Genomic DNA, 11,247 nt, shown 5'->3' on the forward strand with positions numbered 1-11,247 from the left:
ACAGCTAATTCCCAGCAAGTGATGAATCTTCAGAATGCCAAGTGCCTTGAGGAATACGCTATAGAAATGGACCTCCAAAATGCCTTGAACTATAGTAAAGGTGTCGTGACCTGTAGAGAACTTGTCGACATTCCCAAGGAGGAACTGAAGGATGAACTGGCTCAGGAAGAGATAGTTGACGTGCAGAATATACTAAAAAGTGTGGATGGGGATCTCATAAAACCCGACTCCTTCATCCTTAGCGTCATTTGCACGAGACTTCCACAGCATATCAAGGCAGGTTTCCTTCGCTAAGCATCCGGCCATATGGCCCTAACTCAATGCGCTGTTTTAAAGGCCAGAGCTTAGGGCACACCACGTTAGGAGCTAAGGTGAAGGCACTTGTAGCAAATGTGGTAATATCGCCAACTACGGCGTTGGCTGCTCCTTCCCTCCAAATCGTGTAAATTACTCTGAGTATCATCCTGTCTAGAGTAGGGATTGCAGTGTCTTTCTTGAAGAACGGAAGGTACAGGAGATTACGACATAAAAACGAATCCCATATGGAGAGGCCAAGAAGATCTACAACATCCTGCAGCCCCCATATTCACTACATCTCTTGCTTCAGTTCTTAAAAGCCTATTTCGACAGTCTACACTTCTACACAAGCGGAGGTTACTAGTATCAGCAGTAGTTCCTGCGCATGTCAAGCTGCACATGTCAAGCTGCAGTTGTTTCAGATTCCATAGCCCTCCCACGAACGTCCGTTCACGCTGTTCGGTCAGCTGCCTGTGCTTGAATGAAGGAACAACGTCCAGAAATGGGTGATCGTGCTGCTGACCTATCCATCCTAAAGTCCTCAGATTACCTTAGGAGGCGACCTGTACCTTGGTGGACAAATGAGTGTGGTTCAGCAATCTGCGACAAGCGTGTGGCTCTCCGACAGTTCAGATGCCGGCGAACAGAGGACAACCTCACGGCCTTTCAAGTCGCGAGGGGCAAGGCTCAAAGCGCCATTAAGGAGAACAAGAAACGGTCATGGCACCTGTTCCTGGACTCTATCAACCGTTCCACTTCTTCTACTAAAGTGTGGAAGTCATCCCGCGGATTTCCGATAAACAAAATCGGTTACCAACAGCAGCAGTGCTGAAACAGGGGTGTCTCCAAACAAATCCCAGAGTCGTTGCTCAGACACCAGCCAAGCATTTTGTAGACAATACTACCAAAGCAAGCCAGGAATCAGCGTTTCGTCGCTATTGTGCGACTGTCGAGAGGGGCAAGTTCAACTCCACTTCCCCCCCTGCGGGAGCTGGAATCGGCACTGTCTGAGACTTGTAACACTGCGTCCGCCCACGACCATATCCTGTACTACATGCTTCAGCATGTGCCAGTGACGCCAAAGGAAATCCTCTTCGAATGTTTTAATCTTATATGGCAGACAGGCAACGTCCCCAGCTCGTGGACAGAGGCAATTTCATTACCTCTCCTCAAACCCGGAAAGGACTGCAAGTGTCCCATTAGTTACAGGATCCTGGAGAGAATGGCTAATCATCGTGTTCTGATCCGGTTCTTAGAGACCAGGCAACTCTTTAGCCGGTCTCAGTGTGGATTCCGGAGATTTCGGTTGACTGTCGACAACCTGACCCTACTAGACGAGGCCATTCAGCAGGCTTTCTTCGATACCAGTAAGGGGTACGATTCTGCTTGAAGACACAATATTCTCGTACAACTGCATCAATGGGGCTTTCATGGCCACCTCACCATCTTCCTTCGGTCTTTTCTGTCTCAGCAGATTTTTACGGCTGTGGTTGGTGACACGCTGTCTGATCATTTTGACGAGGAGAACGGTGTCCCTCAGGGTAGTGCTTAAAGTGTTATCCTTTCTGTCATTGCCATAAATAGTATCACGTCTGTGGTAAGGAGCCCTGTAATGTACGCCTTATCTGTGGATCATTTGCTGTTTTCTGTTTCACCTCCAGTGTTGCAACACAGAGCCATCAGTTACAATTTACATTGTGGAGGTTAGAGGAGTGGGTTGCAAAGACTAGGTTTCAGTTTTCTCCAGATACGTGTGTATGTGTGTGTTCATTTTAATCGTTCTCGTCACATTTTTAATCTACTTGACTTGCAAATGAACCATCCTACAATTTAGAGACTCAGTGAGGTTTCTGGTTCTCATTTTCGACTCCAAATTGTCGTTGTTACCATACTTGAGAGATCTAACAGCCAGAACCCTGAAGCCCGTGACCATCGTAAAGTGCCATAGCCACAGGTCTTGGGGAGCAACAGGGAGCATCTACATCAGTTTTGTAGGGCTTTGCGGTTGGACTATGGATGTACAGTGTATGGACCGGCAAGGCCTTCTTATGTGAAGACCAGCGACACTGTCCACTACGACGGGATCAGGCTAGCCACGGGTGCTTGTAGGACCAGCCCCATACTCAGTCCCTGTGCTGAGGCTGGAAAACCGACACTTACAATTCTGCGGCAATTCCTCATGGTGTGTCAGGTAAGTTTCTTGCAGCTCCGAATTCACCTATGTACCATACTGTCCCACTCTGGAACGCCTCTTCTCCCATTGTCCATGAGCAACAAAGCCATTCAGGTTCCACGTGCAGCGTGTGCTGGAATCACTTGGAGTGGAGCAAATACAACCGCAAATCAAGGGTTTTAACCATCTGCCACGGCGGTTACTGTAGATGCCGAGAGTCGTTTTAGCTTTAATGCAGTACAGGAGTGATTGCACTCCTGCTTCTGTTTTTAATGCGATATTTTCTGTCACTTTATATGAGAACCACAAAGCTGTAGCTGTCTGTACTGATGGGTCTAAACAGGGGGACGCGGTTGGTTGCTCTGTCCGATTGCCTCAAAAATCCACTGTCTCCGACGCAGAATGCTATGCGATCTTGCGGGCACCGAAGCAGATGAGACATTCTACCGGTGCAAAATTTTTTGCTTGCTGCGATTCTCTGAGTGACCTTCACTCTCTCCAACGTTTGTAGCCAGCAGATAAAGCAGTCAAGAATATTCAGGATGCTCTCCTCCAACTGCAACGACTGGGGAAGGAAGTTCCTTTCCGCTGGGTATCAGAGCACATGGATATTTCGGGCAATAAAAGGCGGAGCTACCAGTCAAGGAGGCGTGTCTTGACCCTCAGTTATTTCAGTATGCCATCCCCCTGCATGCTATCACCTCGCTCTTAAGGCACGAAGTCATGCGTCTATAAGCAGACGAGTATCTGGAAGTAACAGACAGTCTAGTAAATAAAACCCACAACGCGGCCATGGCGTACCTCCTTCCAGCCACGTCGACGGGACGAGGTCCTCCTCACTCGCCTTTGGATAGCCTACAGTCCTATTACGCATGGCTTCTTGCTCTGGGGAGGGGACCCTCCACTGTGTGGTGCTTTTGGGGTACAGATCACTGTGTGCCACATTTTATTGGACTGTGTTTTGTTTTCCAACCAGCAGGCCGCGGCGGATTTGCCGCTGGATCTGTTCTCTATTATAATTTCCGTTCAAACGAATGTGGTTCGACTTTTAAGGTTTTGAGAATAGTCCAACATTTTTCCCAAGATTTTAGGTAGATGGTTTAATGTGCTAAAAAGGTGACTGGCTTACCCAAGTTTTTCGTCAGCCAGTGACACTTCCTTGTGCTTTTCTTTTAGCTACTTTGTCACTTTACTTATGTTTTAATTTCAGGTGTAACTCCTTTTCCTGTTTCTGACAACCCCGCCGTTGAGCGCCCATAAGACCCACACATTCACACAATGTACACCCTTTTGGTTTATTAATGCCACAGTGTTACGAGATAATGTACATTAGTGTTATCAATGACCTCTAAACATATAACGGGAAATAATAAGATAACGGCCGAATATGGCTTTAATAATGACTTTTATAATATCCCGTAATACAGCGAGCGGAAGAGAAGGGCCACAATGATTTTGAAATGCATGCACTTGAAGACTCTGAATTGTTAAGCTACCGAGAGCAAAGGCAACAACTATCGCATGTCCCTGATGTGTATATTACGTAGTGGACTCACATGACCGGATGAAGAAAGGTCGTTTCGAACATGAGTGAAGTTTGAAATAGACGTATTTCACCAGTTTAAAGCGGAAGTACACAGTTTCTCCGTGGCAGCCCTGCAGTTGTACTGTTGCTCTTTCGAAATCAAGTGCACCGTATTTAGCCCAAGCAAGAATTGTTTTTCGGGAGTAGCTTCGTATTATTTCAGTCGGTGGACATTTTTCTTGAGGGGTTGCGAGTCCAAGAAACGGAATAAGCGATGATTACTTACAGCTGAAGGAAAAGTAACGTATCACTGGAAACTTAAATGTTTGACTTGTTTTTAAGTGTCTCGTCTTCATATTTTGGAACACAGTGCAGAGACTTTGACTTTACCCAGTTGTCAGTCTACCTAAGACTGTTAATGCTTTAATTTTCCAGTCGTGCTGTTGGCTCTATGAATTCTACTGGGAGCACACAGCGTGCTACGGGGTAGTAAAAAGTAATGTCAGAGTGCCGACATTCATTTTTTTCTGGCCATCTGTCTTCTGACTGATTTGATGCGGCCTTCCACGAATTCCTCTCCTGTAGCAAACTTTACATCCCAAGGTAGCACTTGTAACCTATGTCCTCAATTATTTGCTGGATGTCTTCAAATCTCTGTCTTCATCTACAGTTTTTCAACTCTACAGCTCCTTCTAGTATCATGAAAGTAGTTCTCTGATGTATTAATAGACGTACTGTAATCATGTCTATCTTCTCAGTGTTTTCCATTTATTCCTTTCCCCACCAATTCCTCATTTCTTACCTTATGAGTCCACCTAATTTTCAAAATTATTTTGTAGTACCACTTCTCAAATGCTGCGATTCCCTTCTGTTCCCTTTTTCCCATAGTGCATGTTACTCTGCCATACAATGCTGTGCTCCAAACTTACATTCTTACAGATTTGTTCCTCAATGTTAGGTTAATGTTTGATAACAGTAGACTTCTTTTGGCCAATGCTAGTCTATTTTTTTATATCCTCTTTGCCCGTCCACCATGCGTCATTTTGCCTAGGTAGCAGACTTTCTTAACTTCGTCTGCTTCGTGATCCACAATTTATATTACGTTTCTTGCTGTTTTTGCTACTTCTTTTGTCTTTCGTCGATTTACTCTCAGTTGATGTTCTGTACTCGTTAGACTGTTGATTACATTCAACATATCCTGTAACGCTTCTTCACTTTCGCTGAGAATAGCAACATGATCAGCTTACCTTACGATGGATATCATTTCACCTTTAATTTTAATCCATCTCATAAATCTTTGTTTTATTTCCGTCATTTCTTCTTACATATATAGACTGAACAGTAAAGACGAAAGATTACGTCCTTGTATTACATCTTTTTAATCGAGTACTTCGTTCTTGGTCTCCCACTCTTACTGTTCCCTCTCGATTCTTGTATGGATTGTATATTACCCGTCTTTCCCTATAGCTTACCGCCATTTTTCCCAGAATTTCGAACATCTTACAAGTACTGACACTGTCAAACGTTTCTTCCAGGTCGACAAATCTTATGAGCGCGGTTTTTTTCAGTTTTGCTTCCCCTATCAACGACAACGTCGGAACTGCCTCTCTCGTACCTTTACCATTTCTAAAGCCAAACTGATCGTCATCTATCACATGCTCATTCTTCTTTTGCACTCTTCTATATATTATTATTGTCAGAAACGTATATGCATGAGCTGTTAAGCTGATTGTGCCATAATTCTCGTAAGTATCGGCTCTGGCAACTTTGGAATTGTATGGCTGATGCTTTTCCGAAAGTCAAGTGGTATATCGCCAGGCTCGTACATTGTACATACCAACGTCAATAGTCGTTTTGTTGCCGTTTCCCCAAATGATTTTAAAAACTTTGATGCCATGTTATCTTTCCTCTCTGCCTTATTTGATCTTAAGTCGTCGAAAGTTCTTTTGAATTCTGATTCTAATACCGGATCCCCTATCTCTTCCCCGTAGACTCCTCTTTCCTCTCCCATTACATCATCGGGCAAGTCTTCCAGTAATAGAGGCCTTCAGTGTTCTCTTTCCACCTATTCGCTCTGTTCTCCAAATTTACCAGTGGAATTACCATTGCACTCTTAATGTTACAGCCATTGCTTTTAATATCATCGGAATTTTCCGTGTGCTGAGTCACTCTTTCAGACAATCATTTCATTTTTGATTTCTTTACATTTTTCATGCAGATATTTCGCCTTAGCTTCCCTGTGCTTATTATTTATTTCACTCCTAACTGACTTGTAATTCTGTATTCCAGAATTTCTTTGGGCATATTTTGTACTTCCTTCTTTCGTCGATTAACTGAAGTATCTCCACTGTTCCCATGGTACATATGCATTTACCTTCCTTGTATATATGTTTTGCTTGGCAACTACTGTGACTGCCCTTTTTAGAGATGTCTATTCCTTTTCAACTGGATTGCCTACTGAGCTATTCATTATCGCAGCGTGTATAGCGTTAGAGAACTTCAAGCGTATCTCTTGACTTCTTTGTAATTCCATATTCCACTGCTTGTGCAATGGTTCGTCCTGAGTAGCCCCTTAAATTTCAACCAACTCTTCATTATTAGTAAATTGTGATCTGAGCGTACGTCTGCACCTGGGTACGCCTTATAACCCAGTATCTGATTTCGGAATCTCTGCCTGACCGTGAAGTAGTGTAACTGGAATCTTCACAGCCTTTTCCAAGTATACCTCCTCCTCTTATGGATCTTGAACGAAGTATTCGTTATTAATAGCTGAAATTTGTCATAGAACTCAGTTAGTCTTTCGCCTCCCTCATTTCTAGTACCAAGCCTATATTGTACTGTAGCCCTTTCTGCTACTCCTTCCCCTGCAACTGCATCCCAAACTCTCATGAACATTAGATTTTCATCGCCCTTGACGTACTCAATGACCCATTCAATATCCTGATATACTTTCTCTGTCCCTTCAACTTCTGCCCGCGATGTCGGCATGCAAATCTGAACCACTGATTTCGATGTTGGTTTGCTGTCGATCTGATAAGAAAATCGCTATAACTGAACTGTTGACAGTAGATCACTCTCTTCTCTACGTCCCAATTCATAACGAACTCTACTCCCGTTATACTATTTTCTGCTTCTGTTGGACCAGGAATCCTGGTCTTTATTTCATTTCACTTCACTGACCCCCACCAAACACGCTGAGTTACCGCATTTCCCTTTTCAGATTTTGTAGCTTCCCTATCATGTTCACACCTCTGACATTCCATGCCCCGACTCGCAGAGCGTTATATTTTTCCCTGGTTGTATAAAACAATCTCGGCCTTTATGCCGCGTCAATTCAGAATAAAACTTCAGGCCTTCGAAGATTACCTCCATCGTCTCCGTCAGGAGCAACTGGTGAATACGATGGAGGTAATCGTCGAAAGCCTGCAGTTTTATTCTGAACTGACGCGGCATGAAGGCCGAGAATGTTTTATACAGCAGTGCCGTCGCGAAAGACTTCCTTCCGTTTCTTTGGTTGTTCAGTCTTTTTCTTACGGTCACTCTACCTTTGCAGTCCACTCTCAGAGATCTGAATGGGAGGCTAGTCGGAAATATTTTTGAAATTGAGAGATCATCATGACACTGTTGTCAATACACATTATATGTCTTCACTACAGTGATTTCCATTGCTTTCTGCATTCCCGTGTCGTTGATTGCTGCTGATTCATTCACTTTGTAGTGGCAGCTTCCCACCACAATGGCAAGAGAGTGTACCAAACCTCTGTCCTCTCCTTCACCCTCTTTGACAAGGCCACTGCCCGAATGAGGGTGACTTCTTATGCCGGAAATCTTTGGCAGCCATTGTTGACGAATTTTATTCAAAGTTCAATCAGTGGCGAGTTTCGAACCCGGAACGGAGGACACTCCGATTACTAGTCAAAATTCCGACCCCTAGATCACGGTACTTAGACCACAAGTCTGTACTTAAGTTATGCTATGTTGTTGCATGATCCCACAGAGTCGAGCGTACAGTGTGCCTGTCCTGAGCGCTAGTCATATAGGGCTGCTTAAATCCTGCATGGCATTGACTCCATATTCGCGTGGCGGTCGTTCGATACCATATAACAAGAGCCGAAAAATCGGAGAACGGTAAACCACCGTCTCAATAGGCATAGATCCTGCTACTGTGGAATTCTTAAAGTTTGTCTTTACTACAAGAGGCCTGACACGGTCTTCTCACAAACAAACAACATTCTGTCAGAATGTAAATGGCGCTACTTTTAACTACATTGTACGGTTTTGTGGAAATCCGATCATTTTCAAATCCAAGTAGCCTGAGCAGTACACTTGACGCCAATTTGATGTTTGTTCCATGCAGCATTGATGGTGTCGCAATTTTAATCGGTAGCAGCGTGTTGTGAAGTGCCTTATATTACTTAAACTTAAAAACATAGCTTCTTCTTCTCTTCTTGAAACGTTTCTGCTTTGCAGGGTGTTCGCACAGCCTCTTCCAAGGTTGTGTTTTCTCTCACAGTCTATCATTCACCATTTCCCCACATTGGCGTCCTCTTCGGTTCACATCATCCTTCCCCTTGTCTCTACATCCTGTTCGCGGAGCTACACTTGACCTTCGTCCAGATACTGTCCATTCTAGATCTCTTTTCGGAAGTCTGTCTTGTCCGATTCTGTTAAGATGCCTGTACCATTTAAGACTATTTCTCCACATTGAGTATTTTAGGGGATGAATGTGAAGGTCGTTTCGTAGTCGTTCATTCCTTATTATCGTGTCCTATATCGCATTGCCCAGGATCCGTCGTAGAAAGAGCATCTCTGTCACTTTATTTCTTTGTCCAACCTCAGGATTTTCATCCACACGTCAGAACTGGCAGACAACTTCACTTGTCTATCATGTTCTTTGTTTTGGCAGGTATTATCCAATTTATAATTACGTTCGAAACACAATAACAAAATTTTGAACCATTTTCTACCCTCTCCGAAATTTCATCGTTGATGTTTTCTCTTTTGGTTAATTTACTTCCTGGACGCTTGAAAACGTCTACTTCTTTGACAGTTTCATCCCAGTGTGTTGCATCCCGTCGGATGCCAATGTGTTGCATCCCGTTGGATGGCGCGTACCACCAGTTCCTCATGTTCGACATTACCAATTATGGCAAATATGGTAACATATGATGCACGAATAGCTATGAATACAGTTTAGTGTGACTCGTCAACGAGAGACCTTTCTGAACAAATGAGAAATTCACATAATTTGTGATTAATTTAATGTAAAATTATGTTATGTGATATCTCATTTTGGATGAGAATGTACTTTGAAAATAAAAGCTCAGTATATCAAAATAGGAGCCTAGAGCTTTTGACTGCGACAGCCACCCACGGCGAGAAACAGGAAAAGCAGCATTTCCAGACGCTGGAGAGCATGAATACGTGCGCCACCCCACAGCGAGAAACATCATTCTTAGAGCCGTGATGAACGTGTTAATAATTCTAGATTTTTCTTTCCTGTTAAGTTTATTCCCATGCCTGCTTCATCAATTACTCTTTGCTAGTTATTCTTCCAGTTTCCTCTCATTTTCTCCCCTAATAATCACATGGTCTGTATATGCTATGATTTTCGTATCATTTGCTTCTAACATTCTGCGTGGTGTCTGTTTGCTCTATGTCGTGTCTCCCTACCACTTTCGCGCAACGACGCTCTGAGCGTGTTTTTTAGGGAATTGACTAGTTTGAACCTGGGACCTGTTGCTGGTAAGGAGACGCCAGACCACACATGACATGTAGAGTTCAGAAGAGTTCAGTGAGACTAGCGATGATATAACCAAATACTTAATGATTTCAGCGTCAGCTCCACTGCACTCCCTGTAAAAGAATCTTAATACTAACTAAATTTAGTGGAAGGGGTTCAAAGCTTTCCTATTTTTAGATAGCTGATAAAATAACGTCGAAAAAGCAGTTAAGCTTATCATTGGAATTTTTATTCTACTCACAAAACATTGTTTATAAATTGCACTATTGATAAAAGGAAATGTTTTAATACAGGATGACAAAAACCAACTGCGTTCAACAAAAATGTGAACGAATATTCCCTGAATGGGTTTCCAAGTTCTACAATGGATCGAAGGATGACCTATGCCATATCACATCTATAATCTAGGTTTAAATTAAGTTTCACAAAAGAGAAAACTATCAAAATGGTCTACAGCGACCCTCAATTATCTTTAATTACTTATCTAACTTGTCGTAAATTACAGTGGCTGATGTGGCTTCTCAATAACTATATAACAGAATAATCATCGCGTTTCAGATTTTAACTTACGTAGCAAATGTGAATACCATGAGCTTCAATTGACGATCGACACTAGTATTACGTAAAAAGGGGATGTAACAGATGAGACTTCTGCAGTTCTGAGTGAAGCCTTATGCGTTCAAAAATGCGGCATCGCGTGCGTTCATTACCTTGTCGGTGTTCGTCAGGGGGCGCAGCTCCTCGCATCTCGCCGACTCGGACGTAACTCTTGCCTAACTTCTCCTTACTACAATTTACCGAAGTTGGTTTAAAAAAAAAACTATCTGGCTGTCTTTTCATCTGACCAATCAGGGTCTCAATGTTAACCGTAAGCTCCGCCTACATAAATTCTGTCTATCCAATGAGAAACGTTATACTTTTCGTGGTGGGGCAATGTTTTTAAAGTTTGCAACGTAACAGAGACGCGAAAAAGTCTCACGCTAAGACTTGCAGCTGGTGTGGCCCTTTTAGTGTTATCGTAAGATCTATACTGTTCTTCTAGAGGGCTCTATCTTTTAACATGGGCTGGGGGGGTGGGGGGTGGTGGTCCTGTCGGTTACTTTTTGTGGTGGGGCAATGTTTTTAACGTTTGCAACGTAACAGAGACGCGAAAAAGTCTCACGCTAAAACTTGCGGCTGGTGTGGCCCTTTTAATGTTATCGTAAGATCTATACTGTTCTTCTGGAGGGCTCTAGCTGTCGGTTAGCTGGCGACGTGGGTGTCCGTCCCTTATTGTAGGGCCTTCGAGCTTAACACGGTTCTGCTTTCGGCTTCTGTTCTCGTTTCTCCCCTCGGAACTGCGTCTGTCTCACGGTGGGAAGGTATGACATGGTTCAAAAAATGGTTCAAATGGCTCTGAGCACTATAGGACTCAACTGCTGAGGTCATTAGTCCCCTAGAACATAGAACTAGTTAAACCTAACTAACCTAAGGACATCTCAAACATCCATGCCCGAGTCAGGATTCGAA

This window comes from Schistocerca serialis, chromosome 7 (assembly GCF_023864345.2).
Source record: "Schistocerca serialis cubense isolate TAMUIC-IGC-003099 chromosome 7, iqSchSeri2.2, whole genome shotgun sequence".
NCBI lineage: Eukaryota > Metazoa > Arthropoda > Insecta > Orthoptera > Acrididae > Schistocerca > Schistocerca serialis.